General features: G+C 35.9%; 1 pseudogene; it reads right to left on the reverse strand.

Annotated features, from left to right (window-relative positions):
- Positions 1-3,021: 3,021 nt before the first annotated feature.
- LOC143563846 (UPF0481 protein At3g47200-like) lies at positions 3,022-8,926 on the reverse strand (annotated as a pseudogene).
- Positions 8,927-14,505: the final 5,579 nt, after the last annotated feature.

Below are 14,505 nucleotides of genomic sequence, written 5' to 3' on the forward strand. Positions count from 1 at the left end.
CAAGTACACAAATTTTAAACAAATTTCAAAAATAAAAATAGAACACAAATATCTTTTATTTCATTAACTAAGGTCTCTCTAAGTGTTTCTTCACCTTAGCTTCAAACCAACTGATAACCTGCATATGCGTACAAAATAAACATAGATTTGTCAACACGAGATTGAGTAAGAAAAGTCACTAGTTTTGACACTAATAATAATGTACATGTGAAATGAGCAAAACTGATATTGTGAGTATGAATCAGTCAAACCATGTGCAAATAATTGACCATTGCCTAGCGAATCGGGCTTGGCTACTATGACAAGCAAATACAAATAAGGGTGTCGGTTGACCATTGCCTATCGAATCAGGCTTTGGCTACTAAGACGACGTATGATCATACTTTAATGTAATTATGATGGACCTCTCCGAATGCGATAAAGTAAACAATTAATCAATTAAGCAAATATCATTTAATTGATAACACATAACATTCACAGTTTGTTAGTTCGAATAATATATAATATGCAAATACTGATAAGTACGCAAATGTCCCCAAAACGTTTAAAAGCTGTAAAACTAGGGGAGTGACTTTTCACCTTGACGATTAAGCGAATAAACCGAGAGATAGAATAAACGAGCAAAGTTAACGTGACACGTGTTCTGATTCAACCAGACCTGAGACTTATACAAAATAAAATAGAGTCAAAACCGAGAACATAGACGCTAGAATCAACCCAAATGGATGTCTAGAACTCCGGTTATGAGATTTTCAATAAATAAGCGAGCTGGTACTGGCAAGAATTCGAACAGCGAGTCGGAAGTGGGCTTTTGGTCAGTACACTCAAAATTTCGCGATAAAACTAAAAGTATTCTGGCCCGAAAGCTAATTCCAATCAGAAGATATATTAATTGAAAAATCATTAAAATTGACTTTTATGCCCTAAAACTGGTCGGAAAGCAATTGACCAATAAAACCCCATCAATCAGTAAAATTGATAGAGGGCTTTTATTATTTAGATAAAAGCCTATGAAAATTCAAAAGACAACTTACATGGAAGATGAATGGAACAATGACAAAACACGAGTCAAAGGGTCTTGAAACACCAAAGTCAACTGAAGATTGAAGAACTTGAAATAATTCATTGATGGAAGCACCAAGTCATGAAATTGATGATGGAGGCTGAGGTTTGCAGATGTGTTTAGGGTTTTATGATAGGTTATAATAATAATAATAAAATAATAATAAGATTCAAAATTCATTTATGGAAACCAATTTGGTAAATAGGCTTGTTTAGGAAGTAAATCACTGACTAAATCGAGCCTTTTAATAATCAAAATTCGTATATAATATTAGAGGTATGAATATGGACATGTTATAATATCATATGACTTATTTTGGGGTTTAAGTTTTCTTTATTTTTGGAAAAAATAGTTCATGTACTTCTACTAATGTGATTTTTAGCCGTTTTAAGCGATTTTAAGGGGTTTTAAGCATAGTTTGACGAGTTTGAAAGTTGTGAGAATATAAAATAGGTTAAACCAAATAAAATTCAAGTTTTTATTAGCACAAAAGGTTTGAATTACATTCCTGAGTCGGGTAAACAAATAAGAATACGAATATGAAAGATCCGAGATGTTACAAAAATTACATAACAAGGAGCAGGTTTTTCAACCACTTGGTCTAGCTAATTTTATTTTTACATTCCTACTCGAAACCCACTAAAACACCAAGGCCATAATCGAAACCAGGAGGTCATTTTTGTTAAAGACAACATCATTCCATTTCCTTCAAATGAACCACCAAATCGAGTAAATATTCGATTAAAACTTTCTTTTATTTATTATACGACACAAAATCCAACCAAGAAAACATCTCCTCAGGCATTTTAGAATTTGGCCAAGACACCTCTAACCATCTACCGGCCGTCCTCATGTACATGGGTTAGAGGTGCTCAATATTAGATCGGACTTGAAAAGCACGAAATTCAATTCGAATTCTTTTTTTCAATATTCAAATTTGATTTAAATTCAATAATTGAATTTTGAATCAAACATGTTTATGTGACCACTATCGAGTTTATATGGGGGGAGCGTAGAATCAGAAAAACATGTCAATTTGACTTTTTAAAAGGCAAATGCAACTCAAAGGGAAAAGCCAAACTCATGTTTAAACCGAGCGTAGTTGAGTTTACAAACCGAATAATGTTGTAGTTATGATTGATCAAGAAGAAAATCCAAAAGGAGCTCGAGCTTTTGAATTGGCTTGAATGTGCTTTTAGTTAAGCTCAAGCCAACTTCATATATTTTTGTCATTTTTTAAATTTATTTTACACATAATGATTTATATAAAACAAAATAAATATTGTTTTATAAAAAACGTACATTGTAAAGTTTATAAACCAGAAAATCTATAATTATTATATGTACTACTTTTTCTTTACATTTTTCTAAAAAGATCGAGAGGCAATTCAAAATATTATTTTTTCTAAATATTATTATTATTATACCCTTGTAAGTTAACAAAGTTTTCTAATATTATTAGCAAGTTGGACAGAAATGACAAAAAAAAAAATCACAAACTATGTGTCTCACCAGCAAGAAACCTAAAATTTGCATTAAATTAATTGACCGTGCTGACCAAACCACATAAACTAAAATAAAACTAAACTATTTTTAAAATATAAGAAAGTAAAAAAGATCAATTTTTAATTTTTTTTTAAAGAAATTAGCGTGTGATCGATGTGCATGTTATGAAGTCCACTTTTAATAATTATAATAAACAAAACAATTATCAATTATGCCAATTGTTGACGCTGAAAATGGCTCTCTTTTCTACTTCCTCATAATTTCTTTTCAGTTCATTCTTTTTATTCTCAAAAAAAAATGTACTTATACGAAAATGGAGTTAGAAGACTCAAATTTATTATATATGTATATTTTACAAATTAGTGAAAGTTAAAAGTGTTTCAATATGGAGTCATCTCATTAGTTAGAATTCAAATTAAGCAGGTGTTGATGGAGTACTAAAGCATATGGAGTCATCGTCCCTGTTGGTTGATCGTGAAGTAAGTCTGCACAAAACCGGTGACAAGTATGGCACTACCCACTAACAAACCAGCCGCCTTCCATGGACTACCAATGTAGTCAGTAGTCAACTCCGCAACCCACGTCTTATATTTGGTATCATTTAGCTTCTCAATCTCTTGCCTGATATGATGAAACATGAAAAGATTAACAGCCGGGACTTCAATCTCATCGTACATCTTCGCCACTTCTTCATCACTACCAAGACTATGAACCAATATATTATTATGTCTCAGCTCTTTCACATCTTCACCTTGAGTGATTAACGATTTCATTACTCGAAGATAAGTTGAAACCCGATAGTCATTCGGGTTACGTGGGCACATCTCATATGCGATCATGTTGAGGTAAATAGCTTTTGTATTGGAGGAGACCGCTCTACGCGCAAGCTTAAACACACAAGACCATCGATACCACTCAAATTTCATGTCACTCGTTGACTCATCGGATATGCATCTCAAATAAATCCATCTACCTTTGAGTTGTGTCACTGAAGCAAACGATCGGCTTAGTTTTACATAATTATAATTTTCACCTGGTTTCAACTCTTGCGTTATGCTTGACATTTCAGAAGAACGATCAAAAGATGGTGAATGAAGAACAAAAAGCGAAATGAAATAAGACCTGCCACAACATTGAAGTAGGTCCCAGAAGTTTAATAGTAAATAATGTTATTTAATAAATGGGCCCAACCCGGAGTTTTACCCACTTATCGAGCTCAAGTTGGCTAACGAGCCTAATATTTAAATAAATTTTATTAATATATTTATAAAATAGTAAATATTATGAATATTATTAACAAAATAACATAATGCCTTATATATAAAAACTCATATATATATATATATATATATATATATATATAATGAAAACCCGTTTGAGTTGTGAAAACCCGTGAAAATCATACAAAACATTGAAAAATAAAAAGAAAATTTTTTTTGCTATTTTAAACATCTTTTTACTAATTTTTATATATGTTTTCAGAAGATAGAAAAAGTTATATTTATATTTACATTTTTTATTCACTTTAATTGTGGATCACAAGATTTAAACTTAAATTAAAAACAAATGGTTGAGAATGAGTTTCTAGAACTTTCACAACTCAAGTGGGTTTTCATTTTAATCCTTCTCTCTCTCTCTATATATATATATATATATATTTAGGTTGATTAATAAATAATAAATTAGCCGAGCTTAAGCTTGAACATAAGCAAAAAGCCAAGTTCGAGATAACTGTCATAAGTTAAAGGAGACGAGCTTGAGCCTAGTTAGGCTCGAGCTCAGTACAACTCGTTTACACCCCTACCTGTAAAGCTCGAGAAGATGAAGCGGTTGTTGGGTATATTCCAACACCTTTTTATCCTTCTTGATCATCACCTCGCCATAGTTTAAGTAGTTAAAGAATCCGTTCAGGATATATTCGCCTTTATCATTCGGGAACTTTAACTTCAACAAAACTTCCAGTACTACAAAAGGGATCTGGTTCTCTAGTAACAAAATATCACGCGATATGTTTATACCTCCTATTGTGCCCAGGTGGTCAGCGTTTAAAAATATAATATCCTGTCTACGCGACATGCTTTCGATATAGAACAAAACAAAACAAGCGTCGCGTAACATCATTTGACTAAATTCTTCGTCTGTGTAAGAATCAGTAGAACCATCAATATAACACTTTTTGGCATCATGTACCACTTCAAACACTTTGTTGTATAATGCATCTACGGTTTTTCCGGCGCCGAAACTATACTCTTCTAGTGTTATAAGTTTGTACTTCTCGGCTTCAGCAAGACCGGGTTGGTTATGGTGTTACGGGCCAAGTGAAACCACTGCAGGCTCGTAACGCTCATTGTTCCTACGCCCTTTCTCGCTTTTTAAGAGTAACCGTGGTACTTTTTCAATATGTCGTTCACGCTTGCAGCTTTTGGTGGTCTTGCCTGTAAGGCAGTCAACCCACTCCTTGGCTACACTATTGTTGTCGTGGTTAATATTATGAGGGATTCCAACCAATACACACTCACTTTCACTCATCTGCAATGACTTTGATCTGTTGAAATATAATAGTAGTTATAAGTATCTCAAATGCATATAAAAAAACACGGATAAGAGACTTTCTAAATAAATACATTAGGATGCGTAACACTTGCATGTTTTATTTTGTTTTAGGAGTAGTGCGTGAAGGTAGTCATGCAAATTTAATTACACGTGTGTTTTAAAATTATGTACATAAAGTTACACACATCATGGTAATCAATCAGACACATTGTTTAAAGAGATTAATCATATATGCGTCCGTATGGTTATAATGCAAGCGCACAATGTGTCCATAAAAATTAAAATGATACACTCTGGTCCTTTTGTTTATAAGCTGGCAATAGTGGCTCCCTCAGGTTGACGGAGCCGGAGCTCAATTTATGGGCAATTTAGTCTTTTCACATTCAAATACCCGGGATTATGTTTATTCCCTTTAGGTAACGAATTGACACACCATGCAACCTTTCACGCTTATTCTTTGATAAGAGAACCCTTATACTTAAATCTTTACCTTCATATCCACCACACCACAACCAGGCTCCGAGAAAGCATAAAATTTTTTGACTGAAGGCGAAATTTTTTGGGCCTTAACTAAAAGGAGTATTTTGTTGGGTTTAAACATTCTAATTTTTATACGGGCTTGTTAGGTTATAATTTGGGCTGTATAAAAAAAATATTAAACATGTCTCAAGTGAGTATAGAACCAACAACCTCTTGATTGTAAGCAATAATACCTATTTGCCACTACACCAAGCTGATGGTTACGTAATTGTGTTTAAGCAATAAATATACATACTATTTTTAATAAAAACACATAATTTTTTTCCAAAAAAATTTTTTCCGGCCTAACGGGGTGTTGGGCCTTTGGCTATCAACCACCCAGCCACACCCATGGGCCGGCCCTGACCACAACCACTGCCCCATCATCTGCCACCACCCTCCGCCTCCTCCCGCAACTCCTCCTCCCACAGCCACTGCTTCTCCCAACCTCCCCTCCACTGTCTCTCCATACCTCTACCACCCATCGACCAACCGATTCTCCGCCCCCGATCCACCAACCCCTCCACCGATTCGTCTCACCACCACCTACAATCACCGTCGTCACCCCATCCAATCAACTCCACCACCGATTCTCCCCGCCACCGGCTCCCCACCACTATGGCACCACTGATCCACCACCACCGCCTACATGGAAATTAACTTCAACGTGTCCCGCATGTCAGACTACCTCACATGTAAATCCTTGAACAATCGGACTGAGTTGATTAGTTTTGTTGATAAATCCTCGATTAATCAGTTTTTTTTTTGCAGTCGGATTTTGGATCGATGTGATTTCGATAAACATAATGGCGGGAGTGGCGGCTTTGCCACAACTCACGGCCAACTACGGATGGGAATGACCTCTCGCAGCGTTGTCTTACCGGTGATTTTGTAAATAGATAATTAGTATTATTAATGGATTATTACGTTTAATAGTGGAATTGATCAGGGTATTTTTGCGAAACAAGTGTAGTTTTTCTTGATCACGTTCACTATTTATTATCTCGACTATTATGTTATGTTAGTTTTTTTTGAATGATAAAGGATGATTATGTTAATGATATGGGATGATTGTGTTGGTTTTTGTTATAATATAAGATGATTATGTTATGATATTGGATGGTTTGTATAAAAAATTTGGATAATAAAATTAATAAATTTTTACAAAGTTTTAGCTTAAAGTTTTAAAAACATCATGTTTTTATAATTTTGTAGGGGTAAAAGTGATTTTTTAATGAAGTTTTAGGTTGAAATTTTGAAAAAAATTATGTTTTATAAACTTTGGAAGGGCAAAAATGAAGTTTTTATAAAGTTTGAGGTTAAAATTTTAAAAAGAAATTGTTTTTTTTTTAAATTTGGAGGAAAATTTTGGCAAAGGGACGCGAACTAAATGTTACTATACCATAAGGACATAATATGAATGTTAAAAGGGGTATAATAGTCATTTCGTGATTTTGGCTGAACGAAATGAGTCACTTTTTTCCCGCTTTTAAACCAACGGGATTCAAGTGTATCATTTTGACTTTTAATAGCACATTGTGCGCCTGCGTTATAACCACAAGGACATAAGCATGAATAATCTGTTATTTAAACGAGAAAGACTACTCGTATAATCAAAACTCATTCCTACAGCAAATTGGGCTTAAAAGTTAGATTAAACTTAGTAATGACTTGGAAATACTATTTTAGTAATTAGACATCAAAAAGCCTTTATAAAACCAATTAAAATCAGAGTTTTTTTTTTCTCAAACTAGTATTTGTGAAAAAAGTATTCATCATTTTGGTGTTTTTTGAAAACTAATTACCAAACTAAACCTTTTCATTTATTTTGTTTTCACCTTTTACATTTAAACCAACATATTAAAGTCTTTTTATTTTTCTATTTAGTTAATATATTATCAATTTTTTGTAAAGTATTTCTTATATATTTTTATCAAAGTAGTAGCTACTTTTTTTATTTTATTAATCAACCTTGTTTTTAATTACCAAATCATTGTACACATTTGTTTTATTTCTTTCTTTCATCAACTATTATCAAAAACATAAATCATTCTAAATAAATTCATAATAAAATAAGAAGCATAAAGAATATTGTTGAGACCGCTAGTGACTCAATTTGATTTGACGTCTTTTATTTTTGTTTGGGTTTGATCTTAAATCGCTAGCAAGTAGCGACTCGATTTTGTTTAACAATTTTTATTTTTGTTTGTGTTTGCTATTTATTCAGTAGTGACTTGACTTTATATGAATTTTAAAATTTTGATAATATTTGATATTGAGACTTGTAACAGATCAAGTTTAATGTTTCATTATTCTTTTTATGTTTCTTATTTCATTTTCAACATCAAGCTCACCAACGTTGTGGGGGAAACACCCCCACCTCCAAGACACCCCCGGAGTGAGAGGGGGGGGGGTATAGATGGGGAAGGTGTCCCACTACGAATGGTCTAACATTAAACTATAATAAAATTATCATACAAACCATGAACTCTAATAGTTCTTTATCTTAATTATTTATGCTTCTACCCTTTTTTTTTCTACTCAATTTTTGTCTCTAATATGTCCTAAATTTTAATATACTTATCAGTATAGTAATTTTTTTTACAATTTTTTTTCTTTTAGCTTCCACTTCACACGTTTAATTATTATTTTAAACTTTTTTTATTTAATTACTATAATTAAAACTAACATTAACCCTAGAAATATTTAGTTAACCATATGACATGCTTATTTTCAACGTTGATTAGGTTAAAGTATACATTGTCTATATAAATCTATCAATATACAGAGCATCCTCTTACAACACCGGCACGAAGCATAGGCTCTATTACGAGTTTTGAAGTATCAAAATTGCCCCTTTTTGTTGACTTTTTTGTTATTAATTATTAATTTCATCAATTTTATAAGATCAAATATATTTATATATACGACATCCTTCTTTTTTAGAAGTTGAACATAAAATCAAACATTTTAATTTCTTTAATATGATAATTGCTTAATTTTATTTAAAAAAAATGACATTTAAGAAAAAGAAAAGATCTAATGCATTTGTAATACAACTTTTAGGTTATATACCATATGATGCTTTTATCTCTATTTAAATGGTGCAGATTTGTGGTTAGTGAATCTATACAGTGGATGTGTGCCAAGGTCTGAAACGAGTATTGATTATCATGAACTAAGAGGGTGCGTGGTTGTACCATTATACAATGTGTTGTCTACGAGCCATAAACTTGTGACATGTGTGCGTATATGGCACAAATACCTCTCGCCATTTAGTCTCATAGATGTAATGTATCATGGCATTTTTGCTTTCTACGCTTTTTAAATCAAATTCGCTTTGTACCGGAATTGACTGTGTACGGGTGTGATTTTTTTACCCCAACCCATTATAATACGATGCATAATTTACCCTATTTTCTTATTTTTCCAATCCTCACTTTCTTGTTCTATGTATATAGTATATGTGTATTTATGTGTTGTTCAATGCAAGTCACCGATAAATGGTTCGATAGTTGATTGAAAACATTGCAAGATGAAAAAAATGGAGTTTGTGGAGCAAACAAAAGGGTGAGGAAGATACCTTTCTGGTGCTATTGAAGTCGACACTTGGATTGGTTGCTTGAAATGGAGAAGTGATCTTGTGAACAAATTAAGCTTAAGGTTGGTGGTGGGTAGGTGACTGTATATATAGCAGAAGCAGAAGTCTGGGTGGCAAGCAAGGTCCAAGAATAAATAATTGCTTGTAAAATTTGGACAACAAAGCATCGATTCTTTATCTGTTGCTTTAATATGTTTTTTTATTCCAAATACAACGCTTCACTTATCCACAGTAATACCATATTCACGGTGTCAAATAGAGGCATCTACTTTTAGCATTATTAAAGGCACCTTTTTTTTTTCCCTCTTAGATAAGGACAAACCGTTCAAAATTTACTAACCGATTACCTACTGATGACGTGGATAGCCCAAATCTCCAAAGCTGTAGCAGCAGTTAACACTTTGGCTCAAGCGCTTCAAAAGCTCGATCACTTCTGCGTCGATCACTTCCTCACCCTCTGATGGGACGTGAATAGTAATTCAGAGTTGACCAGTTTATGGTCCGAGATAGTGACATGCTATTGGATGAGTATCCTCCAAGTAAAATGTGAAAGGAACTTCACCAAAATAGTAAGACATAAACCTGCAGCTCAAGAAGGTTAGGATATGACATTCTCGTTCAAACGAGTGAGCTACGCTTGAACACTCTCAAGATTGTTAAACGATAATTAACGAACAATATAGAATAATCTTACTTTTATTATAACCAGGAAAATATAACTCAAAAAACCTGATTACAATAACTTTCATCATACATAACCCTAACTTGGTTGATGTATTTATAGTGCTAACCCAACTTGGCTAACAAGACATCTTAATTAAACCTTAAAACTCCTTAACCCCATACAACTTAATGAGATACTTAGGCCCGGACCCAATAGGCCCGACTCGGTTAATTAATTACCAACATTCACCCCCCTAATTTCCGAGTCGGATTTCAGGATGTCTTCAACTCCAAGTAACTCGCGCATCTCCGTGAACTTGATTCTTGCGAGTGCTTTAGTGAGGATATCGGCTCGTTGCTCTTTCCCGCTATTGTGCTCAACATTAACCTCGCCATCGTTGTAGCAATCTTGAATAAAATGAAAACGGGATTTTATATGCTTTGTTTGATTGTGAAAAACCGGATTTTTCACAAGGGATATTGCGGACGTGTTATCAATCTTCAACACAACTTTCTGTAGTTCTTCTCCAGTCAACTCGCTCAACAACTCTCTGAGCCACACGGCTTGACACGCGGCTGCCGAAGCCGCCATGTACTCTGGCTTCACACGACGAAAGTGCAACTGTAGCTTGCTTTTGTGAACACCATGTAATTGGAGATTGCCCATAATAGAACACGTGCCCGGTGGTGCTTCTACCGTCATCCTCATCTATGTTGTGACTACTATCACTATACCTGACAAGTCGTCTTGGCCCGTTTTTCCCATACTTGATCCCGTAACTTGTCGTTTTCTTCAAATATCTCAAAATGTGTCGTATTGCCATACCATGAGATTCACGTGGACTTTGCATGTATCGACTAACAATACCCATAGAGTATACACCATATCTGGGCGAGTGTGTAATAAATATCGTAAGCAACTCACCATCTTTTGATACTCGGTTGCATCGAGTTCGAATTCATTCTCGGCTTTTGAATTTTCACACCATGATCCATCGTAACTTGAGCCGGATTACAGTTTTGCATGTCGGTCTTCTTCAAAATTCGTTTGGCGTATCCTTCTTGTGAAATTACTATCCCATCCTCTCGTTGGAATACTTCGATTCCAAGATAATAGGTTAACTTCCCGATATCCGACAATTCAAACTTGGTCGATATACCCTTTTTGAACTCGGAAATAATACTCGAGCTTGTACCTATCACAAATAAATCATCAACATATACGGCTACAATTAAAAAATGCTTCCCGCCCGACTTTCGGTAAACAGACTATTCCTTGGAACATTTTTTGAACTTCATGTCTCTTAGGATATTATCGAGCTTTGTGTTCCAAGCTCGAGGAGCTTGCCTCAACCTGTACAAGGCCTTTGACAACTTGTAAACTTTTGCCTCCTCGCCCTTCTTTTCGTATCCTTCGGGTTGTGAAACGAACAAAACTTCTTTCAATTCACTATGCAGAAAAGCCGTTTTCATATCAAGATGGTGGATTTCCCACCCATTAGATGCGGCTAATGTGATTAGTAGCCAAATAGTCTCGATTCGGGCTACCGGAGCGAAAACATCATCAAAATCGATCCCGGGTTGTTGCACGTAACCCTTTATAAACAATTGAGCTTTTTACTTGTTTATCGTTCCATCCGCATTTCTTTTAATTTTGAATACCCACTTCAACCCGATACGTTTAGCATCCCTTGGAAGTTCAACTAACTTCCACGTCTCGTTTTTATTTATCGAATCGATCTCGGCATTCATGGCACGACCCATTCTTGGTTCGACTTAGCCTCAAAATAGTTACTCGGTTCACCACTTGCTGCTAAGAGTAATTGCTCATAATCAGAAATAACCTGTAGCACGTAATCTTCTTGCAACCTTCTTGGTAAAACCGAAATTCGGGTTGTGCGCCTTAGACCCGTTTGGGCCTCGGTTTCACCCGAATGGACTTGCGACCCATTACTAGTTGACTGAACTTGCGAGTGGGCTGAGGAAGCAGGCTCGTTATGACTTGGCTCAACGGAACCACTGGACTCGGGTTGAACCAATGATAGAGTTTCGGAGCTTGGGCTATTCGGGTTGCTTCCAGACATGTCTTCAAAAGTGGGTTCGATTTGACCAGTTCCGTTGTCAACCGCACCCCCAAACCATAGTAAACATACCCGGCTCATAGTCATTCGTCTCGACTTTCTTTACCCATTTCCACCCTATATGTTCATCAGACACAACGTCCCGGCTAACAACAATTTTCCGGGTGTTCAGGTCGTAATGACGGTAAGCTTTTGAACCCGTCTCCGACCCGAGATAAATGAGCTGTCTCGACCTGTCATCAAGTTTCTTTAGGTGTGCACTATCAACCTTAGCATACGCCACACACCCAAATACTCTAACATGCTCAATAATCGGTTTCTTTTTCTTGAAACGTTCATAGGGCGTTTGATCAACTAGGGCTCGAGTTGGGACCCGATTAATTAAAAATGTCGAATGTCGGACCGCTTCTCCCCACATATAATTCGGAACCTACATCACCTTTAGAATACTCCGCACCATCCCCATTAAAGTTCGGTTTCGTCTTTCTACCACGCCATTTTGTTGTGGCGTGTACGAAGTGGTTAAATGCTGAATAATTCCACTTTCATCGCAGAACCGATTGAAATCATGTGAAGTGAATTCTCCTCCCCTATCGGTTCGGAGAGTTTTCATTGGTAAACCTGCCTCCGTCTCGATTAGGGCTTTAAACCTCTTAAAACTTTCAAACGCTTCACCTTTCTCCTTCAATAAAAATGTCCATATGTATCGTGAGTAATCATCTATAATAATAAAGACATACCTATTACCGGAGATGGTGGATGGGGTTATTGGACCGCAAAATCGCCATGAACCAACTCCAAAGGTCGGGATGCTCTAAACGAGGTTGTGGTCGAAAACGAATGCCTCGTTTGTTTACCCACCAAACTCGATTCACACAACTGATTTTCATGTTCAACATGTGGTATACCTCGTACTAGATACTTCTAATCCATCGATTTCATTAACTCGAAATTGATGTGCCCAAGTCTTGCATGCCAACGTCATGCGTCATCTTCGATCTTTGATTGCAAACACACGGGAGCTCCAATCTTCATTCTTATCTTATAGAGCCGGTTTGCGGATCTCGTGACCTTCATAAGTAACCTCCCGTTCTCATCGTGCATGGTCAAAAAATCATGTTTCATCCGAATGTCACATCTGGATTCTGTTGCTTAACCGAGACTCATTATATTATTTTTTAACTCCAGAATGTAATAAATCTAGGCTAGCAAATCTTGTTCCCCTGATTTTCCTTGGAAAATAATCGACCCTTTTCCCTTGATATTAACGTATGACCCATCTCCGAACTTAACTCTCCTAGTTGTGTTCTCGTTCAATTCTAAAAAGTATGACCGGTTTCCCGTCATATGATTACTCGCCCCATTATCCAAATACCATACATCATATTCGACCGGTTCAGTTTCATATTTCTTCGGCATTAGGTTTTGTTTATTCAAGAACACAACTTGATGCATATACGTTGCATCATCATTATTTTCACAGGCTTCGGTTTTGTTTGCTTCTTGAATCTTACGAACTCGATCTGAGCAACTAGATGCAAAATGACCCAAGTTTTCACATCGGTAACATAGAATCTTTGACCGATCCTTTTTCACCTTTTCTTTTCCCCGACTTGATGACCCTTGTTCGGTGCTAGGTGTTCGGTCTTGGCAATTAGTTCGCCCTCGACCACGACCTCGACCTCCTCGTCCTCGCCCCCCCTACTCGATTCAAAATTCCTATGTTTAGATGAATCATAATTACCGAATAAAAGTTTACCTTGGTCACCCCCTTGAATATATTCTTCTCGGATTCGCTCCTCATAGGCTCAGAGTCGGCCTACAAGATCTTCAAATCCCGTGTTATTGAGATCCAACACTTGCTCAAGCGAAGCAACCATCTGAATATACTTCGACCTCGGGAGACTTTTGAGAAACTTCTTTACCAACCTCGCTTCATCTATAACTTAGCCAAGAACCGCGGATTTCAAGGCAATGCTCGATAACTTGCCCGCAAAATTATCTATGGAATCCGACTCGTTCATCTTCATATTATCAAATTCCATCGACAAGGTTTGGAGACGTGCTTCCCTAACCCGTTCGGCACCTAAGTGTCGGGTTTTAATCGAATCCCACATGGCCATAGTAGTTTGCTGATCTCCAATTTGCATGATCAAGGCTTCATGTACGGATTGAAACAACAAGGCCGTAGCTATGTCGTTTTTTTCTTCATCAGAGACACTTGGGTCGATGGCGTCCCAAACTTTGTGAACTCTTAGGACTACTTTCATCCTCATAGCCCACACGGTATAATTTGTTGAAGTTAGCATCAGACACTGAACGGAAGACGACCCGTTCTCTTTTCCCTTTGGAGGCGGCAGTGTCGAGTATGAACCATGCATATTTATTTTCCTTCTTTGTTTTTTTCTCAAACTTACCAAAAAAAATAAAAAATAAAAAAACAAAAGAATTCCTTCTAATTTCAAGCTTATTTTATGGCCACACAAATTAAAGGATCACACCAACCTTCACTTTTCAAT

This window comes from Bidens hawaiensis, unplaced genomic scaffold (genome assembly GCF_021521415.1).
Source record: "Bidens hawaiensis isolate Kalapana, Puna unplaced genomic scaffold, B.hawaiensis_p1.1 tig00001206_1, whole genome shotgun sequence".
Taxonomy (NCBI): Eukaryota; Viridiplantae; Streptophyta; class Magnoliopsida; order Asterales; family Asteraceae; genus Bidens; species Bidens hawaiensis.